Source organism: Micromys minutus (assembly GCF_963924665.1).
Source record: "Micromys minutus genome assembly, chromosome: 13".
Lineage (NCBI taxonomy): Eukaryota > Metazoa > Chordata > Mammalia > Rodentia > Muridae > Micromys > Micromys minutus.
The window spans coordinates 48,138,681-48,156,295 of record NC_137982.1 but is presented as its reverse complement, the minus strand read 5'-3'; the positions used below and the strand labels follow the sequence as shown (position 1 = coordinate 48,156,295).

General features: G+C 42.2%; 1 protein-coding gene and 1 pseudogene across 2 annotated transcripts in view; both read left to right on the top strand.

Moving 5' to 3' along the window:
- Positions 1-17,615, top strand: part of PDE11A (phosphodiesterase 11A) — a gene marked incomplete at both ends in the record, with an annotated part of 323,910 nt that overhangs the window by 24,097 nt on the left and 282,198 nt on the right. The window lies entirely within an intron of this gene.
- On the top strand, positions 1,773-7,804 carry LOC308428765 (large ribosomal subunit protein uL16-like; annotated as a pseudogene). The gene is made up of 4 exons: positions 1,773-1,825; positions 2,926-3,028; positions 7,108-7,241; positions 7,350-7,804. The product of its transcript is annotated as a large ribosomal subunit protein uL16-like (transcript).

The following is a 17,615-nucleotide window of genomic DNA, read 5'->3' as shown; positions in this document are numbered from 1 at the left end:
CCAGACCAGAAAGAAAAGTCAGAGGCTTCTGGTTCTGAATGAGTAGAAAGTGACATCCTCAGGATTTGTAGCAGCATACAGGTCATGCCTGTGGCTTTCAGTCCTCAGTTTTCATCTTCAAAGTCACTAAAGAAACAGGAGACAGAAGCATTATACCAATTGCCAGGCACCATATATAGAGAGCTGGCCTTAGAACAGCGATCAAATGAGGCTTGCTATGAGCTTAACTTGCAAATGAAGTAAAGTAATTATGGGACTTAATGATTTTTCTGACAATAGGGGTCACAGCTTTCATTTCCCTGAGTCTAGATGTATCCAGGTATCTGTGCCAGTGATTTATGCACAAACACTAGTGTGCACACACATACACACACACACTATTCACAATAGTCATGTGCAGTGGGAATTATTGGCTCCATTTCAAACTCACTGAAAACCAGAGAGGAACTATGTGACTAATCTAATGGGAACAACTCGCCAATGATCAAGTCAAGGTGCTTGAATTTAAGTGCTTCACTTGGGTCTAAAGTTTGGCCTCTTCCCGTCTCGGGTTACTGTAGAGTCAGAAATGTGTGCTCTGGGCTTCTGTAAAACATTGTCGTTAAATGAAGCTCTAACCATAAAAAGCCCAATCAGCGTGGTTACAAACAGTAGTCTAGGTCCAACCCCATGTACTAAAAGAGACAGAAGTTAATACCGTCTGTCCTTCATGGTAGCTAGTTGAACAGCAGGTCTCTTCTTTAATCCTGTTTTATTAGCCAACTGGGAGACTAGATAATTGCATCCCAGGGTGGTTTGAGTTCAATCTTCTTCCTCATCACCACTGGCTCTGCCCCACCCTGGCCCTCCTTGACGTTCTTCCTCCTTACACATTCCGGGCGGCCACAGTAAATTTCAGAAGCAAATGTGCTTCTGAAAGTCCACAGGGGCAACGAAGGACACCGTGTTCGCCACCAGCTTGTGACTTTGATACAATGCTGGTGGATGAAGAGGCAGGCCTGGGGGATGCACTCCGCAGGACCCACCTGAAGGACCTGCCTTAGATCTGCAACCACCTCTACGAGAATCCTCAGTTCTCCAACCCAGAATTTAATCTGGCTTCATTTTGTCTTCACCAAGCACAGAGCCCAGGGGTTGTTTGCATCGGGTAGCTTCCTGATAGGCGTGAGGATCTTTGCTAGAGTAAATTTGGCCCTCCCGACTTCACATTGGTTCTGGAGCCCATGGCCACAGACCAGCTTCAGTTCCTGGCCTGGATGTGATTTCCTCAAGGGTCTCCTCTGGGCCACATAAGGCTTTGACACAAGCCCAGGTCCTGGCTCACCACCTGTTGGCTCTGCTTACTCGGCCTCACCTGTGTGCTCACACCACTCACAAAGCAATTCATGACTCTCCTGCCTCAGTTCCTTCAGTAGGCGTGAGACTAGCCAAGCAACACTTCAAAAGGAGAATTAAACTCTTTGATACATTTAACAGTGACATCTTTCATACAAAGTGTTATAGAAACACTAAACTCCCAATGTAGACTTAAAATAAATTTCTATTGCCTTTGAAAAAAGTTGTATAAGGATAATTAGTAGGTTTTATCCAGCTAAGGATTAGCACAGTGCATGCTTTCTTTGGAGGACAGATATAATACTACGTCTTTTAAATGTCTGATCACTTTTTGTGTCAATCTGAATTTATTGGTTAAATTAAACTTAAAATTACATATCAGACATTGGAATTAAACTTACAACGATTGTCCGTATAAAAGCCGTTTGCAGAGGACCATGAGGCATGACAGGAATCCTGGGATGAACAGCAATGTCTGTGTGAGGAAAGGGTAAAGAAGAACGTCAACAACCTGGAGCCCGCAACTCTCTGAACTCATCCACGTTATTTACCGCTAAATTTATGGAGTTCAGCGGTTTGGTAGTGGTGTTCCTACTGTTCATGCATGTCTAAAACACACCTCCTAGAATCCTGCAGATTGCAGTCCGTGTGTGTGTACGACAGCCCCTTTAGAATCCTGCAGAGTAAATCTAAGGCAAAATGAGCACCAACCACAGCCGTACCAGCATGCGCATGCGCCTTAGGCAGTCCTTTTATCTCCACTGTGTTAGTCGCTGCCTTTTACAAAGTACAAGCTGCACCGTATAACCAACTGAGAGAATAAATAAAACACAAATGTTCAGCACAAAGAGTAAGGAAAGAGATACAAATTCCAGTCACGTGATCAGCACAAAGAGTAAGAGCTACAATTCCAGTCACGTGATCAGCACAAAGAGTAAGAGATACAATTCTAGTCTAAATCCCAGGGTATTGCCATCAGCCCTGACGCCTTCTGCAATTCCTGTGTAGAGTCATCTTCCCTGTGACCCTGTGTGGTTAATACTGTGCTATATCTTAACTACTTTTCTTACCTTTTCCCATGGCTTTCTTACCTATGTGTATTTTTCTGTCCTACGTGAAATCTTACTTTACCTGCTTTTCAGCATCATCTAAACCAGTGGCTCTCAACCTGTGGGTCACAACCCCCTTGGGGAATGAAAGACCCTTTCACAGGAGTCACCTAAGACTATTGGAAAACACAGATGTTTACATTACAATTCCTAAGTAGTGAAATTGTAGCTATGAAGTATTAGCAAAGATTATTGGGGTCACTACAACATGAGGAACTGTATTAAAGGGTTGCAGTATTAGAAAGGCTGAGAGCTAATTTAACTAAAAGCATTCCAGATACATCCATCTAATTCTTTACTGCCCAACATTATTTTTTTTTCAGATGAATTCATGTTAAAATATTTTTAGCAATGATTTTCACTACTAGAAATATTTGTTTTTTTTTTTTAAATAAATTTCACTTCACATATTCTACTTTCGGAGTTTTTAAAGCCATTTCTAGATGTGATTCTGATTTTCCTGCCTCCTCTTTTGAAATAGACACACCCCCAAAACCCAGGACCATCTCCCTATTTCAAGGGCCCTCATCCGTGTTGACTGGTACGGCCTTGTTCAGGAAGCCTCAGCTGCTGAGAGTTCATGGGTATGCCATTGCTGCCCTGACTCAGCACGTCTTACTTACCTCTCTTCAGTGATGCTTCCTCAAGCCTTGTGTGTGGGGTTGTTACAGATCTACACTCCGGTCTAGTCTCAGGACTTTGGTCAGCGCTCTGTATTAACATCTGTCTATTGCAAAAGGACAAGTCTTTGAGAGCTGCACTACTCCATGGGTGTGAGGACAGCTATTTAGAAGGCAGTCAGCACTGGATCAGTTTGGAAGAATGGTAACAGTCCTTTCTCCCCAGTGTCTACGGTCTCTTTGGCTGAGGATTCTAAGCTGGGTTTACAGTACCATGTAGGTGTCCGACCCTATGGAACAACCTTCAGACCAACCACTCAGCCCTTGGTTACCACTGAGATGTTAGTGTCATTATTGTACCACTGGGCATATCTTGCTGAGCTGATTGCTACTGTACGCCACAGAACTGAAATATTTGTAAAGTTTTGCTAATATGGTTTCGTGAAAGGTGGTATTTCACTGTGTGTGACTTATGCCGTTGGTCTTTACTTCTTGAGGTAATTCTGGGGATTGAATTCGGGACCGTGTGCATTCTAGGCTAGCAATCAATCCGCCATAGATTCCACTCTGGTTTTGCTTCGAATTTTTCTCATCACTGAAGCAGGCAACCATTGATTTCCCTCAGTGATGCTGACACCATTAGTTGAAATTTACCTCCAATTGACAATACAGCAACATTTAAAATCCTGGACATAGTTGGCTATTTTATGAAATATCATTTGAACATATAAATTTTCCCAACATAAAAAGTCTTCTCAAAAAATACTTGGTGATATTAATGCTTAAACCAGTTTTGGAAAAGTAGGGTATTATTTTCTGATTTTGTTCTGAATATGTTTTTTCCTTAAAATATTTTCTGAGGCAGTCTCACCGTGTAACTACGAGTGGCCTGGGACTTTCAGGCTGGCTTCAAACTCATAGACATCACCTAACCCCTGCCTCCGGCATGCTGGAGTTAGAGATGTATGCCCTGCCCAGCCTTCTTTTCTCCTTCCATTTTCTGACCCGTTTAAAAATATGGTGTCAGGGATAAGGAGATGGCTCAATGGGTAAAGTCCTTTAGTCCACCATTGAACACCTGAGTTCAGAAACCCGTAGCAATACATAAAGCTGGCCACACCTGTGAGCACAGAACTGGGGAGCCCCGGGTCCTAGGGTGGCCAGTCCACCCAAAGCACTGAACCTCTGGCTCACTGTTACGGTTCTGTGGCTGTGGAGAGACACTATGAGTGAAGCAACTCTACAAACGGAAGCATTTAGCTGGGATTGTCTATGGTTTCAGCGGTTCAGTCTGTTTTCATCATGGCAGAGAGAATGACAGCACAGAGACAGACACGGAAATAGTATCTGTGACTTTCACATTTGTAAAAGTAGAGGGAGAGAGAGAGAGAGAGAGAGAGAGAGAGAGAGAGAGAGAGAGAGAGAGACAGAGACTGTGCCTTAAGCCCACCCTCAATGACTCACTTCCTCTACCAAGGCCACAACTACTCCAATAAGGCCACACCTAATCCTCCGTCTCAAATAAGGCCAATGTCTGGTGACTAAGTATTCAGATATATGAGCCTATGGGGCCATTCTTATTCAACCCACCTAGTAGAAGACAAAGTCCCAAAATGCAAGACAGAGAAGTGATTGAAGAAAGACATTCTAAGATCAACTTTTACCCTCTACATATGTCCACATTGGACACACACACACACACACACACACACACACACACACACACACAGACACAGTGCATACACGCACATACACAGTCTTTTTGAAGATACAGAAGTAGTATAAATGAAAATTTTAAATGCAAGGCTACATTTTAAAGGGGAGTATTTCATCAAGATGTTCAGATGGGTTCTTATGTAAGCTTCCCCCATGGGAAAGACGTGTTCCCAAAGACAGTTTGTTCTTAGGATTCTCTGTAGGACAGCCTTGGCTACCTCCAAGGACACTAAATTACACTAAAAATGAATACACTATCATTCTCACTTAAATATCCAGTTCCAGAATTTGTTCATTTATGGTGTTTTATGTCACATTTTAAAAGTCTTCTTGAAGCCCTGCAGCAAAGTTGTCTGGCTATTGTCTTTTAACTGATTGATATAGCCTATTGCTAATCAAACATATTGAATCCTTTAATAACACCATTTTAATAAAAATCTACAAATATTGTTTTGATATTTGGGTGATAACACTAGTGTGACATCTAACTTCTTAGCATATATCACTTACACAATTAAAAGCATTGTGTTGTGAAGTGTATCATACTCATATATTCCCTGTTGTAGAACTCTGTTCTCCAGGAATGGTCAGTCTTGAGATAAGAGCAACTGTGGCCACTTCCATAAGACATCACAAGATTAGAATTACTAACATTCCCCTGAAGTAGTACCTAAGCCACCGAAGATGGGGTTGCTCTCTAGTCAGCATAGGTATTATTAGGTAGTCAGAATTAGGTATATGAGACCCATCCCCTCTAAGAATATATGATTAGTTAATGGTCACGTGTAGGTAGGAGACATTTTCCTTGGTAGCATTATTGCCTTTAAGGTAGTCCACATCCCTACAGATTACTCCACACCCCTGCTCTAAGAAATAACTCCAGTTGAATTCATTGGTTCACCAGCCTTGACTTAGGGGGCATCTTCACTTTGGTTTGTTGAAAGTGCTGCGTCTAAAGCCAATATATGTTTTCTTACATCTTCCCAGGAGAAGCCGTGCAATGCTTTACTTAAATATGATACTAGAGCCTTCCACAGTATTTTAAAATTTAGCTTTTGGTAAAACGTCTACACAACTTTTCAATTGTGTGGCTTAGTCCACCACTGTATCATGAGTGAATATACCCCCTGTGCTGGCTGGTACTGTGTCACCTTGACACATGCTGGAGTCATCACAGAGAAAGGAGCCTCAGTTGAGGAAATGCCTCCATGAGATCAGCTGTAAGGCATTTTCTCAACTAGTGATCAAGGGGGGAGGGCCCAGCCCATTGTGGGTGGAGCCATCCCTGGCCCAGCCCATTGTGGGTGGTGCCATCCCTGACCCAGCCCATTGTGGGTGGAGCCATCCCTGGGCTGGTAGACCTGGGTTCTGTAAGAAAGCAAGCTGAGCAAGCCAGGGGAAGCAAGCCAGTAAGTAACATCCCTCCATGGCCTCTGCATCAGCTCCTGCTTCCTGACCTGCTTGGGTTCCAATCCTGACTTCCTTTGGTGATGAACAGCAATGTGGAAGTATAAGCTGAATAAATCCTTTCCTCCCCAACTTGCTTCTTGGTCATGATGTTTGTGCAGCAATAGAAATCCTGACTAAGACACACCTCCCCCCAGGAGGTATAGACAGGATCAATTTGAACAGCAAAATACTTTCTCCTTATTTGAATAATATTCCCAACATTTTCTGTAGCCAGTTGACAGCTGTCAATAATGTTTGTTGAGAAACTTCCTTTTTCTTCTACTTTTTTTTTTTAAAGCAGGATCTTCTTAGTGTCCCAGCAATTTACTCTTATTTGAAATCCATCCAGTCCTTTTTTGAGAAGGCCACGGACAGTTTTTTCACCGACAGGGATTTTCTTGTCAACTGGCTGACAAGAGTTTCGTCATCATAGTCTCCAGGAAGAGTCTCAGACTTCTAAGGTGTCCATTGTCTGTCTTGGAGGTCTTGGCATGCTGTACTTTCTTCAAGGAGAGAGGAAGCTGGGAAGAAAGGATTCAGGAGTGCAGGGGTGCGCACTGGTCCCAAGCCCCACCTAGAGGGGGGAGAGGTGTCAGTCTATCTGTCAGTCTTTTGTACAGTTCTTGGTGCCGGGTTGTTTCTAACCTAGGCCGTCAGGAGTTGCTTGAGCTATTTGCACCCAGACATGTCAACCAGTTCAAATCACAGACATTTGCTTTCTTTCTTTTTGGAACAAATACCAGCTACTGCTGATTTTCCAGTTCTGAGCTTTGGTCCTTTTGGAAAAAATCTGGATTCTTTGTTATGTGAGAGGTTGTGATGTTTAACCCTGGGAGGCAGAATCAGTCTGAGTAGAAAGAGCCATTTGGCATATTAAGACATTGCTCGCTCTTTTACTCCGGCTTGCCACCGACGATCCTATTGTCATCACGGGCCGCCGCCCCGCCCGGTGTTAACGATATTGTAGGAACAAGCCATAACCCAAAGTCTCGTTTCTGCCGTGGTGTCCCTGATGCTAAGATCTGAATCTTTGACTTGGGACGGAAGAAAGCGAAAATGAATGAATTCCCACTTTGTGGCCACATGGTGTCAGATGAATATGAACAACTCTCTTCTGAAGCACTGGAGGCTGCTCGTATTTGTACCAACAAATACATGGTAAAGAGTTGTGGCAAGGATGGCTTTCATATCCGGGTGAGGCTCCACCCTTTCCATGTCATCTGTATCAACAAGATGCTGTCTTGTGCTGGGGCTGACAGGCTCCAGACAGGTATGCGTGGTGCCTTTGAGAAGCCCCAGGGCACAGTGACCAGGGTTCACGTTGGCCAGGTCATCATGTCCATCTGAACCAAGCTGCAGAATAAGAAACACGTGATTGAGGCTCTGCGTAGAGCCAAGTCCAAGTTCCCTGGGCGCCAGAAGACCCATATCTCAAAGAAGTGAGGCTTCACCAAGTTTAATGCAGATGAGTTTGAAGACATGGTTGCTGAGAAACGGCTCATTCCTGATAGCTGTGGTGTCACATATATCCCCAGTCGTGGTCCTCTGGACAAGTGGAGAACCCTGCATCCCTGAAGGCTTCCACAGTGCTCTCCTGTACCCTACCAAATCATAGTCAATAAATCTTGCATCAAGTCTGAAAATAAAAAAAGACGTTGCTCAACTGGGTTATCTATTCTTTCTTTTCTGGTTTATTTTAGACAAGATCATCAAGCTCCTTTAGTGTTCTGGGCAGCATCTCAATTGGGGCTAATTTTGAAGATGAAGAGTTTTCTTTCCAGGACGGCGACAGTTGAAGAACTAGCAAAGCCATTTAGTTTCAGACGAGCCCAGACCCATTTATGGCCTTCCAAACTACAGAGTGCAAGGATGTGTATCTTCAAAGTTGATCTTATTCATCAGGACTGACTCATCTCCATCCTGACAACTGTCATCTGGTGTATTTTACAATCCAGTAAAGCAATGTCCCTTTTCTCTTTGGATGACAATGAAAGCATGGTCCTGTCCTGGGTGGTTACCCTCTCACCTCTAGAAATGGTGTTAAATTAACTGCTTTCTAAACTACTTTTTAAAAAATATGTCTTTTGTCATGTCATCACAAATAATCACTAATAATATGTGAAATAATAACTTATAACTTTATACGGTAGCATAGGTTAAATTTCTCATTAAATATTCAGGTATTATTCAATCTCTCTTACTATAAATTCTTAGAAATGAAACTCGGGAATTGAAGAGTATAAAACTTAAAAGTGTTTATTACTAATTACTAATTATTTTCTATATGTATGCCATATCATTATCATCTAAACATAGGCAGCTTATTTAAATTGAAAGTAAATAATGATATCTTAGCCAGAGAGATGAGTCAGTAGGTGAAGGTGTTTGCTACCGAGCAGCAGACCTGATTGATTCCTGGGTCCTATGTGGTAGAAGGAGAGATTGAAGTTCTGCAAGTTTTCCTCTGACTTCCACAAATGTGATGTGGCATATCATACCTACACACACACACACACACACACACACACACACACACACACACACACACGCCTTTCTAGTCTGCTAAGTTTTTTCTATTTTAGAACTTTTTTTACTACTTTAATTATGTTTTGAAATCAAACAATATTAAAGATGCTCAACCAGAATTAAAAAATACATTTTATTTGAAGTTGTAGTTAAAAATGTTTCAGAGCCTTGAAAGCAAACTTTAAGTAAATGTTACTATTATCTTCTACATAGTAACAATAAAATGGGGAAATGTATGACAGTGTGAATGATAGTGAGAGTTAGAGTAATTTGGCAGGAACCTGGGAAATTCAATTCAGGGTTAAGCAATTCAAAACAAGCTTACTACCATAGTAGTTTACAAATAATTCTATCTGGGGGCTGTTTTACAGGTTGTTTCATGGGCTATGGTAAAAGGAGTTTTCAAAATACCTCACTGGAGTCGACCCTTTGGAATTTTAATAAGCGTATACAGACTCTCCTGACCCTGCCTGGTTTTTGTGTATTGCTGTCTTTACTTGGTTTTCCTCCACATTTCTTGGCTCCTGACTGTCTAGCATGTAAAGCACAGCTCTTGTAACGGTCACTTTCTTATATGTGCAGACCTCCCTGCCTTTCTAGCTGCAACTCTCCTTCAGGCATTAGTCTCCTCATAGACTTCACATTCCTCCCTCTCAAGGTTAAAGAGCACAGAGTGGTATTTAACTCCATGACACAGCCGCACACCAATACTACATCTACTCAAATAACTGGGATCCATTAAATAAAAAAATATTTAAGAACTTGTCATTTTTCTGTCTACGACCTCACCTGCGCTTGGTTTTCATCTGGGTGGTGGTTCTCCCATTTTTATGCGGTTTCTGCCTCTGAGATATATTTGTCATGAGAAAGATAAATAAGAAATGGCGACAGAACAGGATGGAAGGAAAGTGCCCGCTGAAATCAGGAGGGTAGAAAAGGACAAAGCCAACGGAGCTGACTTCAGTGGAACTGAAGGGACCGAGGTCCCCAACAGCACGTGACAACTGTGATTGCTCCAAAGCCTCATAGTAAAAGTTTTTATGGAGTCCACTGACCACTAATTCAGTTTGGATGGCTTAAGTATATCCAGCTCATTTTGTATTTTTCAGCTAGAGCTGACCTCTACATACACAGACATTATTATTACATACACCCACGTTAACTAGACTCCGAGTCTGACTGAGACACCCCAAATCACGGAGGGGTTTTATTATTTAGAACACTATGTCTTATTTGTGTGAGGATTCAGCATGAAGACTAGTTTACTGTGGTGGCACTCTCAAACACACACTAAGAACAACAGTGGTAACTTTGTGCTTTCCCCAGAAAGAATCTAATTAGGAGGTACCAAGCATTAGGTATCAAGTTATTGTATGTGATGCTTGTTTTTATGTGGTACAGCCTCAAACCTTTTCTCAATTCCCAATAACTAGTTGTTTCTATAGAGAAAGACAGAATAGAACATGTCAAATAATCAGAAAGCTAATTAAAAAACTTATAAAGCTTCATCTCTCAAGCAACTTCTGGACACGGATGTCCAGGGATAAGTTACCATAGTAATGAGATGGTATTATTAGGGTTACTATTGCTGTGATGAAACACCATGACCAAAAGCAATATGGGGAGGGAAGGGTTTATTCGACTTATGCTTTCACGTTGTTGTTTATTACTGAACAAGTCAGGACAGGAACATGAATGCAGGAGCAGTTGCAGAAGCCATGGAGGGATGCTGCTTACTGGATTTCTTCTCATGGCTTGCTCAGCCTGCTTTCTTTTAGAACTTGGGACCACCAGCCCAGGGATGGCCACCACCATAGGCTGGGCTCTTCCCCCATAAATCACTAATTTGAAAACTGCCCTGCACCTGTGGTTTTCAACCTTCTTAATGCTGCAAGACTTTTAATACAGTTCTTCATGTTGTGGTGACCCTCAACCATAAAATTACTTTGTTGATACTTTCTTTATAACTGTAATTTTGAGACTGTTTTGAATTATAATGTAAGTATCTGATATGCAGGATATCTGATTTGAGACCCTTAGGGATTGTAACTCATAGGTGAAGAACCACTGTCCTACAGACTTACCTACAGCTCAGTCTTATAGAGGCATTTTCTCAACCGAGGTTCCCTTCTCTTCCATGTGTATAGCTTGTGTCAACTTGGCATAAACTAGTCGGCACAGAGATGCTTTTGTGAGCTGAAATTAAATGACTACTTACTAATTGATGAACCAATAAAATCAATTTCCTTTTGTTTCCTAGAGAGTTTGGTGACCTATTGACTATAGTTTCAGTGAGCTATTTATTTTAAACTTTGTGTCTCTGTTAGATTCTCTCTAACTCAACTCCATAAATTAATGAAAAATAATGCAGTGGAAATGTGGAAATACACTTGGGTTTTGTGTCTGGTGAGGTCTGCAGCTGTTGTGAAAGGTACATTGACCCATCCATTAGGGGAAATAGTCCATGTATGCAACTAGTGAATTTTTCCTGAAAATGTTGAAGTCTTGAGTCCATTTCCTTCAGACCCCAGAAACTTTAGATTCAAATAAACCTCTAATTCAATGGATTTGAACACCGACTAACAGCCAGAAGTCAGATTCCTGGAGTAACCCTACCCACCACGATTTAATATTTTATTGCTCTGCGTGGGAGCTAAGGCCATTTATATAAATGGTCCCAGGTGGCTGCAGTGCTTACGTGAGTTGCCAGGCCATTCATTCTCTTGCTATGAACACATGAAAGTATCCAAAGGGTGAAGAAATGCTATGTACATATGCATGTGCTATGATGAATAGCACAATCATTGTTCTGGCTGGTTCTGTGTCAACTTGACACAAGATGGAGTCATCACAGAGAAAGGAGCCTCAGTTGAGGAAATGCCTCCAAGAGATCCAGCTGTAAGGCATTTTCTCAATTAGTGATCAAGGGGGGAGGGCCCAGCCCATTGTGGGTGGTGCCATCACTGGGCTGGTAGACCTGGGTTCTATAAGAAAGCAGGCTGAGCAAGCCAGGGGGAGCAAGTCAGTAAGTAACATCTCTCCATGGCCTCTGCATCAGCTCCTGCTTCCTGACCTGCTTGAGTTCCAGTCCTGACTTCCTTTGGTGATGAACAGCAATGTGGAAGTGTGAACTGAATAAACCCTTTCTTCCCCAACTTGCTTCTTGGTCATGATGTTTGTGCAGGAATAAAAACCCTGACTAAGAGAATCATTTAGACTCAAATTCACTGAAAAACCCCCATGGAGTTAGTATTCCATAGTAACATGGTTCTTTAGCTGCTGACCATGAGAATCATAGCTACCATTAAGTGGATGCTAGACTAGACAGGTTTGAGCATCCTAGATTTGAAGGGATGCATGTGGAGCTGAGATTGTTGTTTATAAAATCACCTTTACAGAAGATGTGGTGGTCAAGACCTGTCCTTGGTGTAAAGATGGTCCCAGAAAATGTCCCTGTACAGTGCCGGGGATGGGGACCCAACGCTAACATAGAGGTGAAAGAGATCTTCAGGGGTTAACCTTTGCCATGATCTGAGACCTGCCTGGATCCAGCTCTGTTTAAGAGAAGCCCTTGAGTGCTTTCCCTGAGATAATGAAAATGGGGGATGAATGCTCTTGGGCTTTAAGCCTTTGTGTGTGTTTTTTTTTTTTTTTTTCTCACCTAAATGGCAAAATATCTGGCAAAACCTAAAAGGAGGGAAGGCTTATGCTGGACTAGAGCCACAGCTTCTGGCTGTGGCCCAATGGATTTTGGTCCCATGGTGTGGTTGACCATCTCCGTTTCCAGAGCATGTGGTACAAAAGAGGGCCTTTCTCTTCATGTTTCAGGAAGGAGAGACCAAGGAGCAAACACTGGATCAAACTTAACTTTCAAAGCCATGTCCCTGGTTGTCCACTTCCTCCAAATAGCCAGCACCTTCAAAGCAGTGGTTCTGCAACCTTTGGGGTCAAATGACCCTTTCACAGGGGACTCCTAAGACCATTGGAAAACACAGCTACTTACATTATGATTCATGACAGTAGTAAAATTACAGGTATCCAATAGCAATGAAAATAATTTTGATCAGAGGTCACCACAATATGAGGAACTGACTATATTAAAGCGTCACAGCATTAAGGAGGTTGAGAGGCACTTTTAAAAAAAGTTTCTCCAAAAGGTATGACCAGCCAGAGACCAAGAAATTAGCAGGAGCCTATGGTGGGGCTGGGGAGTGTGGGGGAGGGTGGTGGGGGAAGGGTGGTAGGGGAGGGTGGTGGGGGAAGGGTGGTGGGAGAGGGTGGTGGGGGAAGGGTGGTGGAGGGTGGTGGGAGAGGGTGGTGGGGGAAGGGTGGTGGGGGAGGGTGGTGGGGGGAAGAATGAACATCTTCACACTGTAACAGCTTTTTAAATATGCTCTTACAAACAAGTTCTGCTGATGGGGATGAATAAATGTGAATACAGTTCCTTTTCAAAGGACATGAAGGCTTAGATTGCAGAGGTTGCTTTTCTACAACCCCAGTGTGTCTTGAGGGAAGGAGCCTATTTTCTGGGTGTGCGGTGGCACCAGGCTGAACCAAAGATCTTATAAAAGATCTTTAGTCAGGAATCTATGGAATTATGCCTTTTTAGGCAGGAGATGCAGTTCAGTTGTTTTACTGAAAAGAAAAGAAATGATTTTGGCCTTTTGACTCTGTTCTTTTTAAATGTTAGAAATTCTGGCTGAGTATCACATTAAAAAAAAAAAAAAAAAAAAAAGAATAAGTCTGCCCAAAAGGCACCTAGAACCTTCTGCTTATGAAGAGTAGTTATACTTAAAATACTTGATAGGAGGAATATTATGACATGAAAATTCTTGAAGCAAGAAGAGTCTACCCCAATCACATGAAACTCATTCCAGATTTTAAAACCTTATTAAAGGAGCCTTTGCCTGAAGTTATTAGATGCTCCTGTGATAGATCAGTTCCTGTTTTTGGTCCTCAGGGAGATGAACATAAATTGAGTACCATTCCCCCTGTGATATTGCACCAGGGACCTACAGGCATTTGCTAGGTTCCTGTTCAGGTTTGTATTTTTAGAAGCAAATAAGCTCAAGGTCATGTGCTTGGACCATCTTGGTGCTGATCCTGCTTCCTCCAGATCTGGCTGCTTGTGAAACTCTGCTGATCTAGAGAGCTTCAGATGAAAAGTTATTAGGCATCATAAATAACACACACATACAAACACACAGACACACAGAAACACAGATATATATATATATATATACACACATATATACACACAGACAGACAGACAGACACGCACATAGATACACACAGATAGACAGACACACAAACACACACAGACACACACATAGTTACACACAGATAGACAGACACACAAACACACACAGATACACACATAGATAGATACACACAGATAGACAGACACACAAACACACACAGACACACACATAGATACACACACAGACAGACACACACACAGACACACACAGAGACACACACATAGATACACACACAGACACAAACATAGATACACACATGCCGACACACACACAAACACAGACACAAACAGACACACAGACACACACACATACACACACTTAAGGGACACCCCATCATATAGCTAACCCACAGTCAACTAAACCTCAGGATGCCCACAGTGAAATCCACACTCTCAGCCTCAGAACCTGTTCTCACTTGGTGAGTCTCCCCAAGTTCCTGAACAAGAAAGGAGGAAACATGAGGGAGGTTTCGAGTTCTTTATCTTTTACAGTTTCATCAACTCACTCAAGTCCTAGTGATTCTGCGTTCTAAGTGTTTTAACTCAGTCCATTTTCTACTACCATATGCTACTGAGTCTCTTCCTTCCAATGCAGTCTTTCCAAAGTGAAGTTAGTCACACCATCACCCACCCTCTTAAAACCCTCTAGAATAGTCTCCACATCCCCTGGATGCACATACACACTATCCATCTTTTTAGGATATTTTGTGGTGTGTGAATATGTGTGTATGTGTGTGTGAGTGTGTGTAAATATGTGTGTATGTGTGTGTATGTTTGTGTGTGTGTTTGTATGTGTGTGTGTGAATGTGTGTTTGTGTGTGTGTGTGAGAGAGAGAGAGTGTGAGTGTGTATGTGTGTGAACATGGGTGCAAAGGTCAGAGTCAACCTCAGTTGTCATTCTTTAGGAGGCATCTACCTTGATTTAAAAAAATTTATTAAAATAGTTTTCACACAATATATTTATTATATTCTTTCCTCTCTCCAAATGCAGATTCTTTCCAAACAACTTTGTTCTTTCTCCCTCAAAAGAAAGTAAAAACAAAAACCAAAATATGAAAATCAAAACAAACTTAAAAAGGAAAGAAAACCAGTAAGAAAGACAAACAAAACCAAAAAAAAAAAAAAAAAAAAAAAAAAAAAATCCCCCCAAAGCCAAAAGTAGACAATGCTGTGTCTACTCTTATCATGTGGCCTTGGAGACTTTGGAGATGGGGTTGGTCCAGGCCTGGTGGCTGGACTTTGGTGGAACAGAAACTTTTCTGCAGAGATAAGGGCTATCACAAAGGTTAAAGACGCGAAGGTCAACGCAAACAAGCCAGACCTATTCCAGACAGGGAGGCTTTCGAGTGCGATCTCTCACGGTCCGCTGCCCCGACACGCAGCACCAGGTCATGAGCCTTTCTCCTTCCCCGTCATCCCTCAGGATCTGCCCATCAGTGCGTTATCTGGTTTCGCTCATTACTTAACAATTCTCATATTCACTGGAGTAGGAGATTTAGAGATGGAAATGTTCAGTACTAACTGTTTCCGGTTGGGATGGGTTGGAAGGCGGGCACTGGTCACTTTGAAAACTCTCGCGCCGTTCATCTGATGCAGTGTCCGGAAGAGGTTCCCACCTCACTTACTGAATGGATTTACTGCCTTTCTTTGTTCTCTTCATACATAGACTTCTCTTTTTGTCTCAGTCTCCTTAGTCCCAGGAAACATTCCCACCTACATTTTCTCAGATTAAAACTCAAGACTCAGTTTTTTAAACTACTTTCTCCTAATCCACTAACCCCTCCCCCAGAACCATGGTTTCTTTACCTTCTAATCTCTCTGCTTCTGTCTCTAACTCCCCTGCCCTTTCCCTAGCCCAAGGCACCTTCAGGCTTAATCTCAAAACTTCCTCCCTTGTAGCTACTAGTCCAGTCCTGTATCACATACAAAAAGTTCTTAAAAAAAAAAGTTAGTAAAGAATAAGATCTCTATGACCCTAACATTGTACTACCTTTGTTTTGTAGACTTTTCACCCGAGTAAGTTGGATACATTTTTATTGCATAGCACTTAGTTGAGTATGTTTTCATAAAATACAATTTTATTTTAGATGGTTCTCATAGTGGAAACATAGCAACACGGACTATTATCATGTCTGCAATTTAGGGACATAAATTTGAAGATTAAACCTGAGCTTACAATTTCTAATACTTAACAATTAATTATTTTAATTTAGCTGTATTAGTATTTTACCTGTGCATATGTGCCGTATACATGCCTCTGGGCACACACAGCAGATGGTGGATCTTCTGAAACTGCAGATACAGGTAATGTGAGCCACCATTCGGGTGCTGGGAATGGAACCCAGGTCATCTGCCAAAGCAACAAATACTCTTAATGACTGAGCCCTCTCTCCAGCCCCGAGAATTTGGAATACTCTGATAGACCTTCAATGAAGACTTTCCCCGTAAACAGAACTTTTCTCTGTTCAGTTTTACAGGTTCTTCCTTCTAGGATCTGGAAGTCAGTGTTGTGAACAGTAGTAATTCTGGCTCACAGTCTCTCTAGGGTAGATACTGAGCAGCCATTGACCGATCTGGACACAGGGGAGCGCGTTCCGAAGTTAAACCCTGCCTAAGCTTCTGCAAAGTTCTACTTCTGAATTAACAGTCTTTCCCTTTAGCCTTCATTATGAGGACAAACAGAGGAGCTATTTGGCCATATATTGTAGTAATGAAATTAAATCCCTTAAGAGGAAGGTAAACAAAAGGGAAATGCTCTCCTATTATGTCTAGCTGTGCCACCTAAGAGAAGCAGGGAGACAACCAGGCTCGACTCACCACAGTGTCGAATTCGGTCTCAAAAATCTACAAATATGGCTGCTGTCGAATTTTGCCTCAAAGGTTAGATTTTTATATCAGGAGGAAAGGTCTGTCTCAGCTGTGGAACTGACCTGGTGTTTTCTCCTACTCTCAGATGAATTACAGGACAAGACAGAGGCAAAGAGGGACACAGTCAGAGAGGGCTTCCACTGCAGGCCAACAGTTCTGAGGGCCTGTGTCCCAATGGCCAAAATAAAGCCTGGCAAAGGTCAGCTGCGGGAGTATCAGAGGCTTGCCAGCTCCTGCTGCTCCCTGCTGGGCTCTCTTTGGATGAGGGAATGTTTGTGCAAGATCTAGTGAGAGTGGAGAGTGAGACTGTGAGGAGGACCGGCCAAGGAGGACTTTGCTGCAGAGCAAGTGTGTGTTTGTGATCAGCCTACACTCATGGTGTATGAAAAGGCCACAAAACCCTCTTAAGTTGCACGCTAATTAAAAATAAAATAATGAAATTTAAAATGAAATAAGAAATCATAGACAAAATAACATACTGATAACCTTAATAGAAAAAACACTACAATAATAAATATTAAATTTCATTATGTAATTATGAAATACACCATATAATATATAAACTGTGATACATTATATAAAATGTATATTATACATTTCCCCCATTGATCACCAGTCTTATCCCTGGGCAGGGGACCCTGGGTGCAAAGAAGGCAGCCAGGAGCAAGCCAGTTAAGGAACATCTCTTCATGGTCTCTGCTTCAGTTCTTGCCCCCAGGTTCTTGCCTTGAC